At 41.9% G+C, this 22492-nt stretch overlaps 1 protein-coding gene across 1 annotated transcript in view; it reads right to left on the reverse strand.

Moving 5' to 3' along the window:
- Positions 1–21870, reverse strand: part of LOC135219756 (calcium-activated chloride channel regulator 4-like) — a 411904-nt gene extending 390034 nt beyond the window's left edge. The window contains exon 1 of the mRNA XM_064256802.1: positions 21729–21870. The gene's annotated coding sequence lies outside the window, so the exon portion shown is untranslated. The remainder of the gene's footprint in view (positions 1–21728) is intronic.
- Positions 21871–22492: the final 622 nt, after the last annotated feature.

Below are 22492 nucleotides of genomic sequence, written 5' to 3' on the forward strand. Positions count from 1 at the left end.
AATCGAACCATTCCAATGTCGAGTCCGCTGTACAATCTGTCAGTCATGTCTTCTCCGATGAGGAAATTAACGTTGCATATACGAAATGCAAAGATCTAATACCAGAGAGCATTCTCAAGGAGCAATCCGCAAAAAACCTGTCCTCTCACACGAAAATATCATATATCACTAAGTGGCTAAGGACCTGCTTGGTGGAAATCTACGCTGATGACCCTTACAATCTGTCTCCAAAGGGGCCTGCTGACCTAAGCCTACCTGCGGTGTACCACACGCAGAAAATGCCTTCCAAACAGCAAAATCCCTCTCTGAAATAATTGGAAAATCTCAGAAAAAATCGAGGAGACAAATGATAAATTATCAAGAATCTGGGACGTGATCAAATGACTACAGGAATCCCTAGACAGTCTTAAAACTGTGGAAACAAATAATCTCGCATGGATCTGGGATGCGATCAAAGGAGTGCAGGAATTGATAGACAATCGCACAGATAACCACCAGACTCCTTTGAATGCAGCATCCAGTTTTTCCTTGCCTCATTATCTCTCCCCCACAACCTGCCATCACACATACAGATGCGAGTGATCATGAGGGGCCTGGGGGCTGGCAGATACAAACAAGCAGAAAGAGGAGAAGAACATCTCATTTGGCCACTGGACTGGAGCCCAACATTCATGTTTCACCTTGCCCGACACCTGAGAAGAGATGTCACGTAGTAATTCACAATCTGCGCTCATCAGTGACGCTAGACGCCATAGTGGTGAGAGTCAAGTTTCTCACTAGCTTTGACCAACTCATCTCTCACGAACTCCCATGCAAAAGTAAACATAAAGTGGCATACAGGATTACCTGCCTATTTCAACACCTCAACATTCTTAAAGGCGAGAATTTCGGTCCTAATTTATTAGTTTCAAGATATAACCTAATCTGGGACCAACCACCCCAAGGGGTACTTACTGACACTCCAACCAGGGTCATTTCCACCACAAGTGCCAGCCAACCACCTACGGCAAGTGACTGCCCACTCCCCTTGGCCAACCCCCCATCCACCCAAGTGATCAGCGCATTCATCTCCCATCTTCATGAGTAGCCATGGATACATTAAACATAATCTCTTGGAATATTTTTGGCTTCAAGCAGAACATTCCTCTCCTAAACATATGTTCTACAAAAACTTCAAAGGCATCATTGCATTGCAAGAAACGCTCCTCTGCCCACATGACCTTGTCATCTGCGATTCAATACATGAATACTTCAGAACCTTCTCAACTTCATTGATGCAAGTTAAAGATCAAATCATAGCCAGTCGCCCAAAAGGGGGCCTTTCTTTCCTGTGGCACAAATCGTTAGACAATATGATAAAGGTGAAGACATACAGGAGATACAGATTGCTGGGGCTTCAAGTGACAGTAGGGAACTCTAAAATCCTAATTATTAATGTTTATATGCCATGGGAAAATAACAATAATTTTGATCATTACTGCATGATCCTAGGGGAGTTACGCAGTATTATTCACAATTCTCCTGCTAATCATATTTGTATAATTGGGGATCTTAATTCTCACCCCACAAAACAATTTTATGATGAACTTACTTGCTTCTGTCAAAATCTTGCTCTCCAAATTAGCCATGTAATGCTCCTCTCTCCCTCCTCCTATTCATATGTACATAATAAGAGCGGGACGCAATTCACAAAACCTCCTGGCGGAACCACTGGCATTCATATCTCCACAACTTCATGATTCTATTATGACCTGCAATATTCGCTATGATCTTGCAACGGGCTACGATTACATCCCATCACACGTGCCATTCAGTACCCCATCCCTCCCTACCGTGAACCCCCTAACTGATCGCCCACCAGCGGTAAACTGGGATTTTAAAAACCAACAGAAAACCAGATACTTTAGGGCGACCACAGTAACCAGGTTGCGGTCAATAGGTCAACCGGCACCAGACGCCTTACTTTGTACTAACACAAATTGTCAAAATGACCACCACAGGAGGGATCTGAATGAATTCTATTTGAACATAATCTCCGCTATGCTTGCTTCGGACAGGGCTGGCTATAGATTTCATCAAGGTAATTCTCGTAATATACCTGGATGGAATGACTTGGTTAAAGATCTGTATACATACTGATGAGAAATGTTTTTACTGAGGAGGCAAAATGGTAACCCGAGGGAAAGACACACTGCATTACTAATGAGACAGGTGAGAGCACAGTTCAAACTTGCTCTTAAGCACTGCAGATTAAATGAAATACAACTAAGAGCCAATGCATTGTCTAGAAACTTAGAATCTGGTGACTATCCTCGTCTTTGGAAAGATATCCAGTCCTTAAATCCCAAAACTAAAATGCTATCACAGAGAGTAGGGGAAGAAGTCGGAGACGAGGCTATTGCTAGTATGTGGGGCGATCACTTCAACAATATCCTGAGATGTAGATAACCTTACTGACAACATTTAATTTCATTTTGCAGACCGTATTACACCAGGTAACATCAGCAATGCCATAAACAGCCTACCTAATAATAAATTGCCCAGCTGTGATGGTCTTCCCACAGAGGCTTTCAAATTCTGCCATCCAATAATTTACATTTTGCTAGCTGCCCCATTCAATGCGTGCATAATTCACCAGTATCTTCCAGACGCCCTACTCTTAGTTCACTTGATACTATTAATCAAAAACAAGCTAAAGGATGCAGCTGACCCTGGAAACTACCGGCCGATTGCAATCACAAAGATCGTATCGAAGATACTTGAGTCGCTTCTTGTAGTGAAACTTCTCTCCTTTCTACACATCACTGACTACCAGTTCGGGTTTAAAGCAAACCAGTCAACCCACACCAGCATCTACAAACTGAAAGAATTGCTACTACCTATCATCAGCCTCTCCTGTTTTCCTTTGTTTTGTGGATGTGAGAAAAGAATTTGACAGAGTAAACTACCTGAAACTCTTCCTGAAGCTGCATATAAGAGGCACACCCCTATATCTAATTGGCATTTTACATTGCTGGTTCTCCACACAGCAATTCTGGGTCAAATGGGGTAACGTACTATCGTACACCTTCGGCTCCCTAAACGGACTTTGGCAAGGGGGCATTCTCTCTCCATACTTGTTTAACCCTTAAATGCCGAGCCGGTATTTCTGAAAGTGTCTCCCCTATGCCGGCGGCGTTCAGGAGTGAGCGCCAAAGCAGAAAAAAAGGTTTTTTCAAAAAATCACAGCACGCTTAGTTTTCAAGATTAAGAGTTCATTTTGGGCTCCTTTGTTTGTCATTGCCTGAAGTTTAGTATGCAACCATCAGAAATAAAAACATATTATCATATATAAATATTGGAATATATGACAGTGCGAAAAAAATTTCATATATATATAATTGTATACAAATCAAGCAGTGAGCAAAACGGTTAAAGCAAATGAGTTAATTATTTTTTTGTTGTATTGTACACTAAATTGTGATGATTTTGGTATATAACAAATTGTAAAACGATCAAATCAACACAGGGAAAATATTATCACAATATGATGCATGAATTCGTAACTCGAGGACGTAAAACAAAGTAGTTTTAAAAAATTCAGCATATATCGAAATATTGTGCTAGAGACTTCCCATTTGTTGCAAAATGAAGGTAATTGATTGAATATTACTAGACTGTTAGTGTTGTAGCTTACAATTGCAGTTTTCGACCATTTCAGTCGAGTTAAATTTTTTCTATTTATCGTGATTTATATGAAAATATTTCAAAACTAATAAAAGCTACAACCATCCGTTGTTTTTAGTTGTATTCTACATGAAATTGTGCACATTGACACATATAAAACTTTATGTAACGGCTAATATAAAACGGTGCAAACATTACGACAATCAGACGAAAGAATTTCTGATTTTTTCGGAAGAGTTACCGCACGGACGTAAGGAAAAAGATTTTTTCAAAAATTCACCATAAATTGAAATATTGTGCTAGAGACTTCCAATTTGTTGCTAAATGAAGGTAATGATTGAATATTACTAGAATGTAAGAGTTTTAGCTTACAATTGTGTTTTTCGATCATTTTGGTTGAATCAAAGTTGATCGAAGGTTAAAATTTTGGCACATCGTTATTTATTTGAAAATACTTCAAACTGATAGAAGCTACAACCATGGGTTGTCTTTTGTTGTATTCTACATGAAATTTCGCACATTTTCATATATAAAACTTTATGTAATGGCTAATATAAAACGGACCAAACATTACGATAATCGGACAAAAGAATTTCTGATTTTTTTTGGAAGAGTTACCGCACGGACGTAAGGAAGAAGTTTTTTTCAAAAATTCACCATAAATCAAAATATTGTGCTAGAGACTTCCAATTTGTTGCTAAATGAAGGTAAATGATTGAATATTACTAGAATGTAAGAGTTTTAGCTGACAATTGCGGTTTTCGACCATTTCGGTCGAGTCAAAGTTGACCAAAGGTTGAAATTTTGGCACTTATTGTTATTTATATGAAAATATCTAAAAACTGATAAAAGCTACAACCATCCGTTGTTTTTTGTTGTATTCTACATGAAATTGCGCACATTTTCATATATAAAACTCTATGTAACTGCTAATATAAAATGGTGCAAAAATTACGTCAGTGACGAAATAATTTCCGAGATGTGTCGCTGATGCTTTTTAGTGCGCGAAGAAGGAAATTCGCACATGCACCTAGGTAACACTTGTAAACAAAACAACAGGTTGATCCGTGAACTCCCAGCATCCCTCAAGGGGGGGATTCAAAATTTTTTGCCTAGTAGGCCTATATCTACTTTTCCTCAAATATTTAAAAAACTTTTTAGCGTCGATGTATTTAACGTCAATTAAGCACCCGACAGACAATTTTCACTGACGTAAAATATGTCCAATAGGCATTTAAGGGTTAATACGTACACAGATGCCTTGAATGTCAAACTGAACTCACTCCCAATCAGATGCACTGTCAATGAAACAACTATAAACACCCTCGGTTACGCCAACGATATGGTTCTGATTTCCCCATCAGTGCTAGGTTTCCAACCACTCATCGACACTTGCCGCCAATATGCAGAGGAATTTGATATAATTTACAACGAAAACAAAACCCAGTGCATGTCGCTGCTCCCGAGATCTTTTAAGCATATTGCAGAACCACAAATTTTCCTCGGAAACCATCGGCTGGAATTTGTGCATGAATTTCCGTATTTGGGCCATATTATCACCGACGACCTAAAAGATACAGCAGACATTGAACAGAGGCGTCGTAAACTATGTGCAATTAGTAACATGATTGCAAGGAGGTTTGCCTTCTGTCACCGAGACGTGAAACTACTGCTCTTCCGCTTGTACTCCTACAGTATCTATGGGTGTTCCCTCTGGACAAACTATACCCGAGAAACCATGAGACATATCACTGTTGTGCACAATGACATTTTGAGATGCCTCACAAACACTCCCCGCTACCACTTCACCACACAGATGTTTATAGAAAACCACCAGGACAATTTAAAAATCATTGTAAGGTGAACAATGTCCAGTCTGGTAACCAGAGTGAGAAACAGCAGCAACTCGCTCATACAAAGCATCCTAAGGAGTGAAGCAAGAAGATCTAAATTGTGGGAAAGATGGGAAAATGAGGCCTTTGTCCCCTAAAGGACTTAATCTCTATATTGGCAAGATGTCATCAGCAGATTCTGTCATTATTATTATATTTATAGCTGATATTTTACTTTTTCATTATTACTGTGAATACTATCAAGTTGAAGTGTTTTTACATCCAATATTTGTATCTAGCCCTCTGGACCTGACTACTGTAAACACCTAAACTCTCTAGTTGAAATTTAAGTTATATAAGCTGTGCACTAACTGTTATAACTCTCAATGCATTTTTTTCTCACCAATATTATTACTGTTATTACCAGTATTATGATTGATATCTTTTATGCTACCTCAGCTATTTTGTGGATAAGTGCAGATTATTAATTTTTTTTTTGCATGTTGTCTCATGTATCTAGATTGTGTATGTTACTGTCTGTATTTTGTATTATTCCGTGTAAATGGCCCTGAGCTGAAATAAAGGATATTATTATTATTATTTTATTATTTTATTATTATTATTATTATTATTATTATTATTATTATTATTATTATTATTATTATTGATACTACTTCTTCATGGACTTCCTTGACATATTTTGTTTGTAACTAACCTTTCTTCATTCACCAACCAAATTTGATCAGTAAAGAAAAACACTGAAACTTAAAAACAGCTCTGGCCAGCTTGACCACAATAACAAAGGTGGTTACAATCAAGCTGAGCCTGGATGCAGATATTTCGTCGAGTATTTGGGCTACTAATTAATCTGGGCAGATATTGATGATGCTAAGAGACCATGAGCCTTTTTAGAAAACTTAGGGGTGTCTGCATGCAGAACATCATGTAGTCCAGTGCATCCTCCCATTGCTCTCCCATTTAACAGGCAGGACTTAACTTTGGACAGAGAGAGAGAGAGAGAGACTGCTTCAATCTGCCTCTAGACATGAAGTTCTGTCTCCATAAAGACAAGTTCTTGTAAAGAGAAGATCTATATCAACAATAACTTTAAACAGCTCCTACCAAATTTAGCTCTTTGTTAGAGAGATCTATATCAACAAAAACTTTAAACAGCTCCAACCAAATTTAGTTAACTTCCACACTGCATGATGTGGTGAAACCCACACTTAATTTGGCAAACATACACATAAACTCGTGTAACGGTGATCTCCTGTAATGTGCAACCCCAAAATTTTCACCCTTAAAAATTTTATTTATCATGTATCTCATGTATCATGCGAGTTCCTTTTATGTGGTCGAATTAAAATAAACTAACCTCTTTTCTTCCATTTCTTTATCTATCCCATTTCTTAGTTAAATTAGTTAAAAAAAGGAAACAAGAATAATGAAAGTGTTGTGGTTAATGTTATACTAAATGCATGAATGTGTACAGCCATAAACAACCGAATGAGAAACAGCTGTTTTGCTTTGAACAACTGGATCGTTTAGCAACAACTGTTTTGCTTGTAGTTATGCAATAAATGACGTTAACCCTTAGGAGCCGGGGTAAAATTCAATATGCAGCACCCCAGGCCATGTAAACTTTGAGGTCAGCTAATTTAAGAAAAAAAAACATATCAATGGAAAGAGGAAGATAAACAAATGCACATGGCGTAAGAAATAATATTCTGAAAAATCTTTCCTACCTTCAACGACAGGTTGAAAATTACTATTTACAACCCCTTGTGGGGCATCCTTTACAACAAAATTGTGAATTTTATCAAGTTATACATGTTTTTTCTAAAAAAATATCTATTTCATTTTGTAAAATCATAATTACAGCTCAGACAATATCAAAAGAGTTAACAAATATAATCAGTAACAAATTCTGGGCATATCTGTTGTAAAATATTTACGTAAATTTACTGAGAACAAAGATACAGTAACTTTTTGGGATTATACACGTCTTTTTTAATATTTTTTTGCACTTTTATTTGCATAATTACAATTATAATTGACATACTATCATAAAAGATAAGCACTAAAACCAACAGCAACCCCTTGGTATATTTATGAGCAAATTTATGACAAGACATCATGTGAGACAGGTAGTAAATGGTCCCTTGAAGTCAAGATCCCAGCTATCTCTCTCATGAGCTGCCCAGTTGATTTTAGCCAGTTTAAAGGCGGCCATACACATACGCGACTGGCGCGCTGATTTCATAGCGACTGGCATGTACCGGTCAGTCTTTATCGTGTATGGGGGCTATTGATGCCAGTCCTATCCCATTGTCCTTCCAGCATGTTGAACTGACTGGCGTGTTGAGACTCGCGCTGCGGGTGTTGGGATTATGAAGGACTGAGGCAAAGTTTCAACGTGTACAATACCCTATTTCCTCGTGGGAGTCGGGGCAGTACTGCTGTTGTGAAAGGATGGCGCAGTCAGTGAAGTATTTATCTCACGAGTTCATTCGTGATTTTTTTGGACCTGTACAGAGCACTGCCATGCTTGTGGAAAATACGAAGTCTGGATTATTCCAATTAAGTAAAAAGACAAGCAGCTTATGAGCAATTACTGGAATTATGTAAAAACAAAAAAAAAAATAGATAAAGATGCAAACAGCTTTTGTGAAAGCCAAAATTGCCAACCTTTCATGGTATCTTTTGACTAATATAAATTAGTTTTACAAATAATTTGTAAAACATTTTAAAGGATAACCGTGGCGATAAAAACATTAACATTCTTAAACGACTGTGAATTTCACTAGTAAAACATTTGAGAGGAAATCTGTCCATAGTGATCCATATCACAACTTTCATCGATATTCAAATTCATTCATCTCCAGAGTCAACTTAAGTTCCTGTTATACAAAGTAAAGTACATTTAAGAATGATATATTCCATATCACCTTGAGAGAGAGAGAGAGAGAGAGAGAGAGAGAGAGAGAGAGAGAGAGAGAGAGAGAGAGAGAGAGAGAGAGAGAGAGAGAGAGATTCTGAAATGCAGGTAAACCTTTGAGTAGGTTAAATAAAATGAAAAAGCTGAAAAGCATATTGTATATTCAGAGGTCCTCCTACACTATATGAATGGATTTCGTTACCCGATTACTGTACCTGAAGCAGCAATCAAAATTAGGAACACCCCAGTCATCATCAGTCATTTTTAAATAACTTCTATAATCTTCCAGGTTATTTTCCTTTAATTCTTTCATTTAAGTTATATGGTAAAACCTCTCTTTATTAGCAATGGTTTCAACCATACTTTACGATTTTTCTTCCATATTTCATGCTTGTATTCGTCTTACAGGAGTGCTATTATCATTATTGCACTTATCTTCCTTTTACTTGGTGCCATGATTTAAAAACACTCACTATATCAGGATACTACAGGACTGAAAGGAACACGGCCACTGCATATTAACTCTGCCCTCTCAAAATATGCGTAGAGCAAGTCCCAAGCGGACTGGAGCGCGCGCTAATCCCGGCAGGACAAACCCCATGCCAGTCGCGTACGTGTATGGCCGCCTTAAGAGTTGCCATTAGTGAATTTATGGGCTATAAAAATAATGGCACCTCTTTCCCCCGATTCCCCTAAATTGATGGCACATAATATTGTTACTCACCATGAGTGACTCCGCCGCTATCCACTTAAAAAATTGCTACTAATGTGAGCATGTCCATCCATTAAGGGTTAAGTAGAGGAGGACTGATATGTTTTCTCTTTATATCCTTATTCCCTTTGGAGAAAAGATTAGCAAGGAAATATACTACTCCTAAACTTAAGCTGCAAACTGTAGATGAAGCTGAGAAAACAATGTTCAAGCTACTAATGACTATCAATTATCACGCATCTGTAACATGGACGAAACTGTCGTAAACTTCGATATGCCATCAAACTCGACCGTAAATACAATTGGAGAGAAATGTATTTTAACCAAAACTACTAGGCATGAAAAAACACATTTTACTGTTGTTTTCATGCCAATAAAAGATAAATACATAAAGCTCATATATTATGATGAAATAAAGAAAAATAGTGAATGGAATCAGTAGATTTTTTTATCACCCCAAAGAATACCCCAACGCCATCTGCTAACAGAAATATATATGAACGATACATATTTAAATCATATTAATCATATTTCAACTTAAAATGACCGTATAACAAAAATCCTACTCCCATATACATAAACGCAGTATCTAGAGATTCATTTATGCTAACTAGAAGCAAGAAAATTGTTCTGAATTGAGTTAAATATGGTGAAATATACTTACCACATAACTGCCCTCAGCAGATTTCCAAACCAAAACATTGGTCATTTTGTTTGTATTTTATAATACTGCCACGATAGTAATATGAGAATACATACAATATTATTGGCCAGAGTGAAGTAAAACTTTTTAAAAGTTCGTTATGCTTTTATTTTATAAAAAAATACTAATACGTATGTGAATATTACATACGTTAATTTCTGGGCTCAGCCCGTGTCGCTTCGTGAATGTCCTTTTAGCACACATTTCTAAAGTAAATATTACTAACATTACCAGAGAAAAAACTAAAATGGAATGTCAGAGTATTCTGACTCGCTCACCTTATATAAAAAGGTGTCGGTATGGTTTCTGGGGTGAGTGAAACCACTACCGCGGGTCTCTTACCATTTAGATCCATCCTTCTACAAAATCCCCCTACTAGAGAGGGCCGACACACGGCCCACACCAGTAACTACTACTACTAGCGCTCCCGACACCATCACGAGCACCTCTAGCGGTCATCCTGTCCGTTAGCACCATCTTGCACGCACATGTTTTTTCTTGCTGTGATTTTGTGCTCGCTTTTTTAGATTATCCTTTCACCATGGAACTTCAAGCCATCGCCGCAGCTAAGTTAAGTACTGCTTAAGTGTTTCACTTAATTTTAGCCAGCCAGGGTCCATTTAACCGTTTTTATTTAGGTTTTATAACGGCGCCCTCCGCGGCATGTCTACAGAGTCGTCCCAGGCGGCTCGACCCACGTGTTTCATTATTTCATGCTTCTTCGGTCCCCCGTACCGTGGTAGCCTGAACCTAACAGTATATATACTTACATTTTATGTGTTGTGCAAGATTTACTTTGTGCTTTACTTACTCACGGGGATTCTAGCTTGATTGAGCTCATAGCCTACATCACCTTTAGCTCAGTGTTCATGCATGCATGTTCCTTTGTTTAGGTCTGTTTAGGCGCCTTTAGGACATCTGTCCTTTCTTTAAGTCCTGCCACCCTGGCCGCCGCCCTCCGTATCTAAATATCGGCAGAGGCCAGCTCCCAAGTTGTTCGGCGCCCTCCCTTCTGGGTCGGTTAGCCTAGCTTCTCCAGGACGTTGCTTTCTCTCTATCTGTTTATTTATCTTCTCTCCCCATGTTATTTTAGGCTTTATATGCATGCTCGAGACGGTTAGAGGTAGCCTAGGCTACCTCAGACCGCCTGGCCTGTCTTACCATGTGGCCCTACCACGTTCACGGCGAGCCAGGCGATCGCCATGAGCCACCCGGCTACTGTCCCCACGCTTCCTCACCCCCTAGGGGGGGGGAGTACCGCTCGCTCACGTTGCCCATGGCAACCATCCGGGAGCTCCCTCCCTTTTTTTTTTTTCTTCCCCCCTTCTACAGGGGGGGGATACGGGAGTTAGCAGGGGGACATCCGAGGCTGACTCAGCTCCTACCGCTCTCACCCCTCGGTTCCAGGGTGGGTCTTCTGTGCGATCGGGCTCGGCTGGCCACCCAGCTCGGCTGCGCTTGGACCTCCTCAGGTGCCGTTCAGCTCTCTCTCTCACCCCAAGTCACCACCCTTTCCCACCACTCCGACGGCGGGTTCCTCTGGCTCAGCGAGTCCTTAAGTATGGTGACTGAGAGAAGCTCCGCTGCATGCACCTCTTATATATTGCCTTAATTTACGTCTTATTGTTTATTATTATTTATTGTTCTGTTTCGCTAAGCTGGCGGACCTCCCGCTCACCATCCGGGTTCTCCTCCTGCCTGCGAGTTTTTGTTACGGCGGAGCTATGCTCCTCTGACTAGTTTTTATTAGCCCCCTCATGCTCCTCCCCGCTGTCCTCGTACTCCTTATTCCGGCAACACCGGAATCGTACTGAAACTAGATACTAGCTCTATTGGACACCCACCACTTACCAGGAGAGCAAGAGGAGGCTAACCCCTATGTTATTCACTCCGGTATCCTCCGGCGTTATAATATATCACTTCCTGGACTTAATCCAGTTACTCAGTGTCGATACTCATGTATCTGTTCACTTACAGGCCACCCATTGCCAGGAATCTGGATGCAATGCCGTCCTACAGGACCCCTGTGGGCACGAGGTCTGCCGGACCCATGCTGTCTGCGCTATCCGCTACAGGGACATAGCGGTCTGGCACCACGAGAGTTGCACCATCTGTTATGATCTTGTAGATCAGTTTACCTCCGGAGTAAGTATAGTCCGGAGAACAAATGCTGTATAATTTGGCCTATATGTATACAGTCCTAATAAGTGATATATTTTTATATAAGCATATAATTTTTAGTTCCCCTAGCTTAGTGTTTATACTAACCTTCTCTTACAGGCTGCTCAAGCCGTCAGGGACGCCGCGTCAACCACCTTGAAAGCCTGGGTTGGCGGATTCGGGAGGAACGTTACCAAGGGGCAGCCCTACATCCTTGACAAGAAGATGGCTGCCCTGATCTTCCCCGGCGGGAAGACAACCTCCTAAGTCGACCCGGCAGGGGCGGCCCCATACATCACCACCATCCAACATCAGGTGGCCCAAGCCTTGGCAGACCCGGAGAACTCAGAAACTATCAACAATGTGGCGACTCTCAATTTGGACCGAGAGCCCATGGCGGTAGGTGAAGCAGGTAGTGTGTTAGATGAGGCAGGTTTGTTAGGGGCTCAAGGGCTTCCCTTGGGTCCTTCTGGATCGACTTCTCCTATCCCTTCTTCCTCTTCCTTTCAAGGATTTCAGAGAGTGAACTTTCGTCAGACCGAAGTCCACCCAAGCTATCCCTAAAGTTAAGGGAAAGCGAGAACCCAAGACCCTTGAGAAGACGCTGCCTAAGAAGTCAGCGCCTACTACTTCTCATAAGTCTCCGGCTCACCATCCCGGAGCAGAGAAGCCAAAATCATCATCATCTGACTCTAAAGGGTCCAGAGGCAAGTCCTCGAGGGACAAAGCTCAGCTCCCATCTAATCCTGAGCCTTCAACCTCCACGGGGACACGCCCTAAGACTCCCGGCGGAAGCAAGGAAACTAGTCCCTTTGATACAGACGCCTTCACTGCAAATATCATGCAGCAAATGGGAAGCTTTGTTGGAAACTTAGTCCAAGATAAGTTTTAAGAGATGCTTTCTCACATCTCATCTTCCTTCGAGGAGTCAGGCCAGTCGATCCAGAACATTTCCGAAAGGCTGGCCAACCAGGAGAACCTGATTGTAGGTCTCCGAGAGAACCCGTCGGCAGTTCTCCCACACTGTGGTACTCGAAGACTTGAGGACTTCGAGTTCCACCCAGCTGATTTGCAACCCCCCTTCATTGGTAATGCCCGCCTTACGGAGGCAGCAAGGAGGAGGGAGGATAAGATCCCCAAAGAGACCGTAATCTTCAGTCGGGATCAAGCTCAGCGAGGTTGGCTGAGGAGCCTAGAAGAGTGGGAGTGCATAAACACCAAGATGCAAGCCTTCAAGAGCGCCTTTACCATTTTTGTGGTGGACGGAGAGACCCCCATTCCGTTCACCACAAAAGTGGCGGAGTTAACTCTTCAGGCCGCGATGAGGGACGAACCGATGCCTCAGCTCCGGGAAACAGAGCCCACGTCTCTCCTCCTCCCAGGTACCAATGACCTTTGGTCAGATCTTCCAGCCACCTTTACGGTAGGGAAGCTGAAGCCGGATTGTGATATAACACAATTTAGCGAAAGGCTCCCCATGCTCCCAGACAATCTCATACAAGTGGAGTTTGATGCTAGAACCAGGTTAGGGAGGTCTCTCAATACCCTGGTTATGACAGAGGTTTCGGCCATGACATATGGTAACGAACCTCTGTTTAAGCTGAGAGCTAAGTCACATCGCCATACGGTACAATGTGACTTATACGACTTTGTGGTGGCAAGACGTAATTGTAGAAAACACGTCCAGCAGGAAGCTACCATCTGCCATGAACCTAACAAGTTGCTGGTGGCTTCGATCTGGGGTGGTGATCATTTTCCAGAGTCGATAGTTAACTCCGTTCACGAAGCAATAAGACTCAACCAGAGTCTTAAGGTTTGTTGCGGCCTTTCAAGCAAAAGGAAGCCAGACCCAACTTCCTCAGCTAGAAAGCCTAAAAAGCCGAGGAAATTCCAGCCTTTCCAGGCTACCCAACAACAGCAGGTAGTGCAGGCAGTGCCAGTCTCCCAGGTGGCACAGCCTTCCACTTCAAAGGCCCAGGCTCAACAGCAATTTCTACTATTGACTCCTCAGGGCCAGGCTTCTACCTCCTTTGCGGTCTCCCTGGCCTTCAACCTAGTGTTCAAAGGCCAAGTTTTCCAACCCTTTAACAGGTTCGGGAGAGGCAGCAGGGCTAGGGGTGCATTTCACCAAAGAGGTGGTGGAAGAGCAACCAGCCGGGGGAAGCACCTACGAGGAGGACGCGGGTCACGACCTGCCCCAAGTCAGTGAGAACCCTCAGGTAGGAGGGAGGCTGTTCCTTTATCGTCACAGATGGGGGTTCAGCAACTGGGCACAGAATTGTGTCCAAAGGACTAGGGTGGAGCTGGACCAAAGGTCCCCCTCCATCCAAAACCTTCTATCAACAACCGACATCGGAATTGATTGAGTATGCCCAAGAACTCCTTCAGAAAGGAGTAGTGTCAAAAGTCAGGCATTTAAAGTTTCAAGGTCGCTTGTTCAGCGTGCCAAAGAAAGGCTCAACCAAACGAAGAATAATTCTAGACTTGTCCCGTCTAAACTTATTCATTCGTTGCGACAAGTTCAAAATGCTGACTATCTCGCAGGTGCGGACCTTACTTCCCCGTGGGGCCGTCACCACCTCTATCGATCTTACAGACGCACACTATCATATCCCAGTGGCAAGACACTTCCGCCCGTACCTAGGTTTCAGGCTGGGGAATCAGGCTTCTCCTTCGGGTTGAACGTGGCCCCCAGGATATTTACGAAGGTGGCAGAGACAGTAGTTCAACAACTAAGATCTCAGGGGATAATGGTAGCTGCGTATCTGGACGATAGGCTCGTTTGGGCAACAGGCATCGAAGAATGCCACAAAGCAATGATCAAGGTAATACAATTTCTGGAACATCTGGGGTTCCAGATAAACAAGACCAAGTCGAGGCTAACACCGGACTCTCGCTTTCAGTGGCTCGGCATTCAGTGGGATCTGAACTCCCACACTCTATCAATTCCGGCGTCCCAGAGGAAAGAAATAACCAAAGCAACCAAACAATTTCTCAAAGGCAAACAGACATCAAGGAGAAGCCAGGAAAGAATCCTAGGCTCTCTTCAATTTGCCTCAGTAACAGACGTTCTACTGAAGGCAAAACTAAAGAACATAAACCATGTTTGGCGCTCGAGAGCAACCAACAAGTCTCGGGACAAATTGTCAGCCATCCCGGCGATACTTCACAAAAGACTCCGCCCCTGGGCGGAGGTCAAGAATTTATCAAAATCAATTCCTCTCCAGTTCCCTCCTCCGGCATTAGTTATCCACACTGATGCTTCACTAAGCGGCTGGGGAGGATACTCTCAGTACAAAAAAGTACAAGGGACTTGGTCCCCTCAATTCCGTCAGCTTCACATCAATGTGTTGGAAGCTATGGTGGTATTCCTCACTCTGAAGAGACTTCTGCCAGCCAAGGGATCTCACATCAAGCTGGTATTAGACAGTGCAGTAGTAGTGCACTGCATCAACAGAGGAGGCTCCAAATCAAGCCATGTGAACCATGTCATGATAGCCATATTTTCTCTGGCAGCCAAGTACAAATGGCACCTGTCCTCCACTCACCTAGCAGGAGTAAAGAACGTGATAGCAGACGCCTTGTCTCGCTCAGTCCCTCTAGAGTCGGAGTGGTCTCTGGACAGGCGTTCGTTCCTGTGGATCTGCCAGAAAGTTCCAGGACTCCAGGTGGACCTTTTCGCCTCAGAGTCGAACCACAAGCTTCCCTGCTATGTGGCTCCCAACCTGGACCCTCTGGCTTATGCCACAAACGCCATGGCCATAGATTGGAATCAGTGGAAGAAAGTATACATCTTTCCTCCAGTGAATCTTCTTCTGAAAGTTTTGAACAAACTCAGGACTTTCAAGGGACAAGTTGCCCTAGTAGCCCCCTATTGGCCCAAGAGCAACTGGTTTCCACTCCTATTGGAATTGGGTCTCCGGCCTCAACGGATTCCCAATCCCAAGCTATCTCAAGTAGTGCAAATGAGGACTGTGTTCGCTTCCTCAGGAATTCTCAAAACCCTAACTTTATGGACTTCATGAAGTTTGCAGCTAAAAGGGATGCAGATATCAATCCTCAAAACATCCTATTCCTAGAATCGGATAAAAGAGAATCGACCCTTCATCAGTATGACTCAGCCATTGAGAAACTAGCCAAATTTCTGAGGGGAACCGAATCTCAAACCATGACCACCAACCTGGCTATTTCCTTCTTCAGGTCTTTATTTGAAAAAGGTTTAGCAGCCAGTACTATTACTACCACTAAGTCTGCTCTAAAGAAAATATTCCTGTATGGTTTTAAAATAGATCTAACAGACTCCTATTTTTCTTCTATTCCTAGAGCTTGTGCTAGACTCAGACCAACAGAGAGATCTAGCTCAGTGTCATGGTTCTTAAATGATGTTCTCAAACTAGCCTCAGATACTGATAACAACTCATGTGGTTACTTACCCCTCCTAAGGAAAACATCATTTCTTTTAAGTCTAGCCTCAAGAGCCAGGGTATCTGAACTGTCGGCTCTGTCTAGAGACTCGGGTCATATAGAATTTCTTCCATCAGGAGAAGTTCTTCTCTCTCCAGATCGTCAATTTTTGGCCAAAAATGAGGACCCTTCAATGAGATGGGCCCCTTGGAAGATCCTCCCTCTTCCTCAAGACCCCTCTTTATGTCCAGTTACGGCCTTACGAGCATATCTGTCCAGGACAACCATGAGTTCCTCTGGCCCTTTATTTATGAGGGAAAAGGGTGGCACTATTTCCTTAAAAGGTATTAGGCAACAGACCCTGTACTTTATTAAACAAGCCAACCCAAATTCGTTCCCCAAAGTCCATGATATTAGGGCAGTAGCTACCTCGATCAACTATAGTGGTACCTGGAGATACGAAATTAATCCGTTCCGAGGCGGCCTTCGTATAATGAGTTTTTCGTATCTTGGAACACATTTTACATGTAAAATGGCTAATCCGTTCCAAGCCCTCCAAAAACACCCCATTAAATTTCATAATAAAGCTAAATTGACCTATCAACAATTAAATACTACAACCATTTGGACCATTCAATACCTAAATTAAGAATAAAAATCCAAAACCTGTAAATAAAGTGTACATTAGTGTACAAGAAATAACATTACTGTAACGTAAAATGTGGAAGCTTACCTTTCGAGTGAGGCTATCTCTGATAGTGGCGGCAGAGGAGGAGGAGGAAAAACGGCAGATAACGTACGTACGTACGTACACTTAACTTTACGAAAACACACAAAAAATTTAAGGAAAACTATAAAACTAAAATTTACGAAACACCTTAACAAAACTGTAACACTTAACTTACAAAAATCTAGAAATTACGTAAATTTTTTATTTTTTTTTATTTTTAACTTTTTTTTTACTTTGACGTAGGCTTTTTTTTTTTTTTTTTTTTTACAGAGATTCAACTTCATCACCGCTTTCAACGTTCTGTTTTTCATCACTTGGTTCTTCCTTTTTGCTTTCAACTTTCTGTTTTTTTATCACTTGGTTCTTCTTTTGCTTACTCCTGCTAATGCTGAAGCCCTCTTTAAAATATAACGATCCAAGGAAGATTGCTTCTGCCTACTTTTCACATGTTCCTGAAACGACTCAGGCAAACGTCATCGAACTGCGCAAGCATACGACCTGTGTGAGCCTTTTTGGGGTGTCTTTTTTCAATAAACGATTGCACTTTATGAAAAGCGCCTAGAATATCCTTAATTTCTGCCGTTGTCATAGGCTCCTCCTCCTCTTCCTCGCCGCTGCTAGAGACCCCTCTTGAACGACGTTAAGTTTGAATGACCTCCAACTCCTTCAGGTCATCTGTCGTAGCTTCCTCTTGGTGCTCCTTGAGAAGGTCGTTGATGTCGTCCTCGTCGACGACCAGCACCATGGACTTGCCGAGTGCAACGATCTCGTCAAGATCTGGTTCCAAAACAGTTTCGGGATCGTCAACTGTTTCTGACTCTGCAGCACCAGCTTCGCCCACGTCGAATCCCTCGAAGTCTCTGGCGGATACAGCATCAGGCCAGAGTTTCCTCCACGAGGAATTCAAGGTTCGCCTCGAAACCTCCTGCCAAGCTTGGTCAATGAGTCGGATGCAAATGACGATGTCGAAATGCTCCTTCCAAAATTGACTCAAGGTGAGGTTTGTGGTATCGGTGATGTCGAAACATCTCTTGAAAAGATGTTTCGTGTACAGCTTCTTAAAGTTCACTATCACTTGCTGGTCCATGGGCTGGAGGAGAGGGGTGGTGTTGGGCGGAAGAAAAAGAATCTTGGCGAAGGAATACTCCACTAGGATATCTTCCTCGAGGCCAGGAGGGTGGGGAGGGGCATTGTCCAAACACCAGCAGACATTTCAGGGGGAGGCGCTTCTCTTCAAAAAACTCTTCACAGTCGGGCCGAAACACAGATTTACCCACTCGGTGAACAAAAGCCTCATTACCCAGGCTTTTGCATTAGCCCTCCACATCACTGGAAGCTTCTCCTTCAACACTTTGTGGGCCTTGAAGGCTCGAGGAGTCTCGGAGTGATACACCAGTAGGGGCTTCACCTTGCAATCCCCACTGGCATTGGAACAAAGTGCGAGCGTAAGCCTGTCTTTCATAGGCTTATGCCCGGGTAGCTTCTTCTCTTCCTCCGTGATGTATGTCCGACGAGGCATTTTTTTTCCAAAAAAGGCCAGTTCTCATCACAGTTGAAGACTTGCTGAGAACTGTAGCCTTCTTGGTCATCATCTCGTCGAAAGTCTTTTTTAAGGCTTCGGGGGGGGGGGGGCCGCTTTTGTGTCCAAGCTGGCAGCCTCCCCATGACGCACCACCAAATGGATGCCAGTCCGTTTACGAAAATTCTCGAACCAGCCATGCGAAGACTTGAACTCTGGGGTTGGCGTTGAAGTCCCTTCCCCTCCGTCGTCTTCCGCCTGCACAATCAAATCGCCGAAAATAGCACTGGCCTTGTGAGCGATTGCCGTCTCCGTTACTGTATCGCCACCGATTTCTTTGTCTTTTATCCAGATGAGGAGCAGCGTTCCATCTCGTCGTGCACATGGCTCCTCTTGCTGACAAAATAGTGATGCCCTTCGATGGTGTAGTTGCTTTGATGGCATCCTTCTGTTTAAGGATGGTGCCTATTGTCGACGGATTACGGCCGTATTCCTTTGCGATCACACTCAATCGCATACCAGCTTCGTACCTCATTATGATCTCTATCTTTGTCTCCAAAGAGAGCGTGCGCTTCTTTCCGTGAATTTCAACTTTCTTGGGACCCATGACTACGTTAATTTACGTAAAGTTACACAATATACAGTCTTCGCACAACACGATAATATGTACTGCAACGAAATCACTAACGAATTTACGTTACTAAATGAAATCGTTGGAGCGAACGAATGCCGATTGCGTACGGTAAAGTTTCGGGTGCGGAGTGGCCGAGCTAAGGCACGCCAACACGTACGTATAGAAGATGCATGATGGGAGGGATGCTGTCCAATCAGAGAGAAGGATCTCATGGCTTGGCTAGCATCAGGAACCAATGGGAGAGCAGGAGGATGGTGGCGAGTCTACTATAACTAAGATGGCGGCGTGCGGCGCAAGTTTCAAAATTGTTATGGGGCGAATCTCGGACTTTAAGAAACCTTTCGTATCTTGAAAACTTTTTGTATGTAGATCAGTAAAATTTTTTGCATTGGCTTTCGTAACTTGGATTTTTTGTAAGTTGAGCCTTTCGTATCTCGAGGTACTACTGCATTTTCAACATATGAATTTTGATGATCTGAAAATGTATACAGGCTGGAAATCACCGACAGTATTCAAACGTCACTACCTTAAATCCTTAGAAGCTCTTAAATTTCCAGCAGTAGCAGTGGGAAACAGTTTCTCCTGACACTGCCTAAGTAGTTTAGTAACAGATCCAGATCTCCTTTCTACCTGCCTCACTGACATCCTTCCTGTAATCCTGCCACCATATACTCCCCTTTTTTACTCCCCCTTAGCTCCCCTTTTTTAAGCCCTTAGCTGCCAAAAAAGGGCACTTATTGTGATGTTTTCCTTATTTTTTTTTGCTAGGATTACTCACACCTGTAAATAACCTATTATATTGTAGTTTTAAGGTTATTATAAGTTATCATAATTAATTTTAAGTATGCATTATAATCTTTGTAGTCATAAGTTTCTAGATAATAGTACTTTAATATCAATTGTTTTTCATTCTTCCCTTACTCATGTTACGTCCTCTTTCAAGCTTGTGGCCATTTCTCTGGTACTATTTCACGGAGTGACACGGGCTGAGCCCAGAAAAGGGGTTTTGACGAAGGAAAAATCTATTTCCGAGCAAGGGCCTGTGTTGCCCAGTGAAATCCCACCCTTCTTTACACCCACCCCTGGGCCCAAGCTTGACAACTTAACTCCAAGGATGACCGCTAGAGGTGCTCGTGATGGCGTCGGGAGCGCTAGTAGTAGTAGTTACTGGTGTGGGCCGTGTGTCAGCCCTCTCTAGTAGGGGGATTTCGAAGAAGGATGGATCTAAATGGTAAGAGACCCGTGGTAGTGGTTTCACTCGCCCCAGAAACCATACCAACACCTTTTTATATAAGGTGAGTGAGTCAGAATACTCTGACATTCCATTTTAGTTTTTTCTCAATGTTTTTATGTTAGTAACATTTACCTTAGAAATGTGTGCTAAAAGGACATTTCACTGGGCGACACGGGCCCTTGCCCAGAAATAGATTTTTCCTTCGTCAAAATCCCTTTTTAGTTTCCTGTAAAAGGAAGCAATTCTGCTGGCTTTGTCCATCTATCCTCACTTTTTTCTGTCCTGTCCACACATAGATCTTAAAGATTACAGAGGCAAGAGGGCTGCAAATTGGTATATTGATCATCCACCCTCCAATCATCAAACATACCAAATTACAACCTTCTAGTCTCAGTAGTTTTTATTTTATTTAAGGTTAAAGCTAACCATGGATCATATATTTGGCAGCCCTTTCTGGGGGTGTGGGATGCACACTCTGTGGGATGCACCCTCACTCTACCACATCTGGGAAGCAACTGAAGTGTTACCGGTCATAGCTGATGGTTTTACACATTATACATTGTACAGAAAACTTGACTGCGCAGAACTTTGGCACATTTTTTACTTGTTTGTTATATCTTGTGTATGATGCAACCCCCTTAAAATTAGCTTCAAAACTAGGTCCTTTAAAATTATTTTCAAAATTACATTTTCAAAATATGCGAGGATACTATAAGGTAATCAGTAGCCCTAGTCTCTAACTCTCAGGGAGGGGTCTTTGCATTAAAGGGAGTATAAAACTGAATACACTTTTGGCTAATTTATCTACTGAAGAATATGTAAGGCAACTTCAAAATGTTGTTTGATATATGTTCATAAAATAATCCTCTGTATGATTGTCACAGATATACCAGATGTCATCCCATGAGTATACAGATATGTATCTATATCTACTGTCAATCAATACATGATCTGAAATAGTGTATTTGTGTGAGAGCCAATAAAAGAACAACAAAGAAATTAAATTCAGTTTAGCTAAATGAGCAATGCATCATACAGACTCACTTTGTGAGGTGTTTCATCATAAAAATATAAAAACTTCTATGTCTGGATCAATACCATTCTCTGTAAATGCATTCAAAGTTCTTTAGATTTGTATTTAAACCTGACTTAACTGCCATCAAGGAAAAAAAAACTGAGAGAGCAAATCTACATACGTTTTACTGATATCTGGATGTTTTGATATAACGTCCCAAGTACTTCTTTTACTGCATAAAAGGTTCTGCTTAGTTGGCGCTGTTGTAACATGATTTGCATCATTGCAAAAAGTCTTCACCTGTTGGAAAAATATAATACTCACTAATTATTGGCATTCAGTGTTATGAAAAAGCCCACTTATCATCTAGAAAAAAATCCCAAAAACGATAACCATCAAGCTTAAAATATTGTGTAATGAAGGATTACATAAACTAATAAGAATAAGGAAGTTACTGAAAAATGTTACTCTGTAAATGAAAATGTAGTTTTGCACCAGGAGAGCAGCTTGGCTAGAAATATATGCCTTGGATTTCACTCCACAAAAATATAAAATGTACTGGATAATACACATACACACACACACACACACACACACACACACACACACACACACATATATATATATATATTATATATATATATATATATATATATATATATATTATATATATATATATATATATATATATATTTACTGCTCTACATACGAAAAGTTTTCAAGATACGAAAGGTTTCTGAAAGTCCGAGATTCGCCCGATAACAATTTTGAAACTCACGCCGTGCGCCGCCATCTTAGTTCTAGTAGACTCGCCACCATCCTCCTGCTCTCCCATTGGTTCCTGATGCTAGCCAAGCCATGAGATCCTTCTCTCCTATTAGACAGCATCCCTCCCATCGTGCATCTTACGTGGTGGCGTGCCTTCGCGGATCGGCCACTTCGCAC

The sequence above is a fragment of the Macrobrachium nipponense genome, chromosome 1 (assembly GCF_015104395.2).
Source record: "Macrobrachium nipponense isolate FS-2020 chromosome 1, ASM1510439v2, whole genome shotgun sequence".
NCBI lineage: Eukaryota > Metazoa > Arthropoda > Malacostraca > Decapoda > Palaemonidae > Macrobrachium > Macrobrachium nipponense.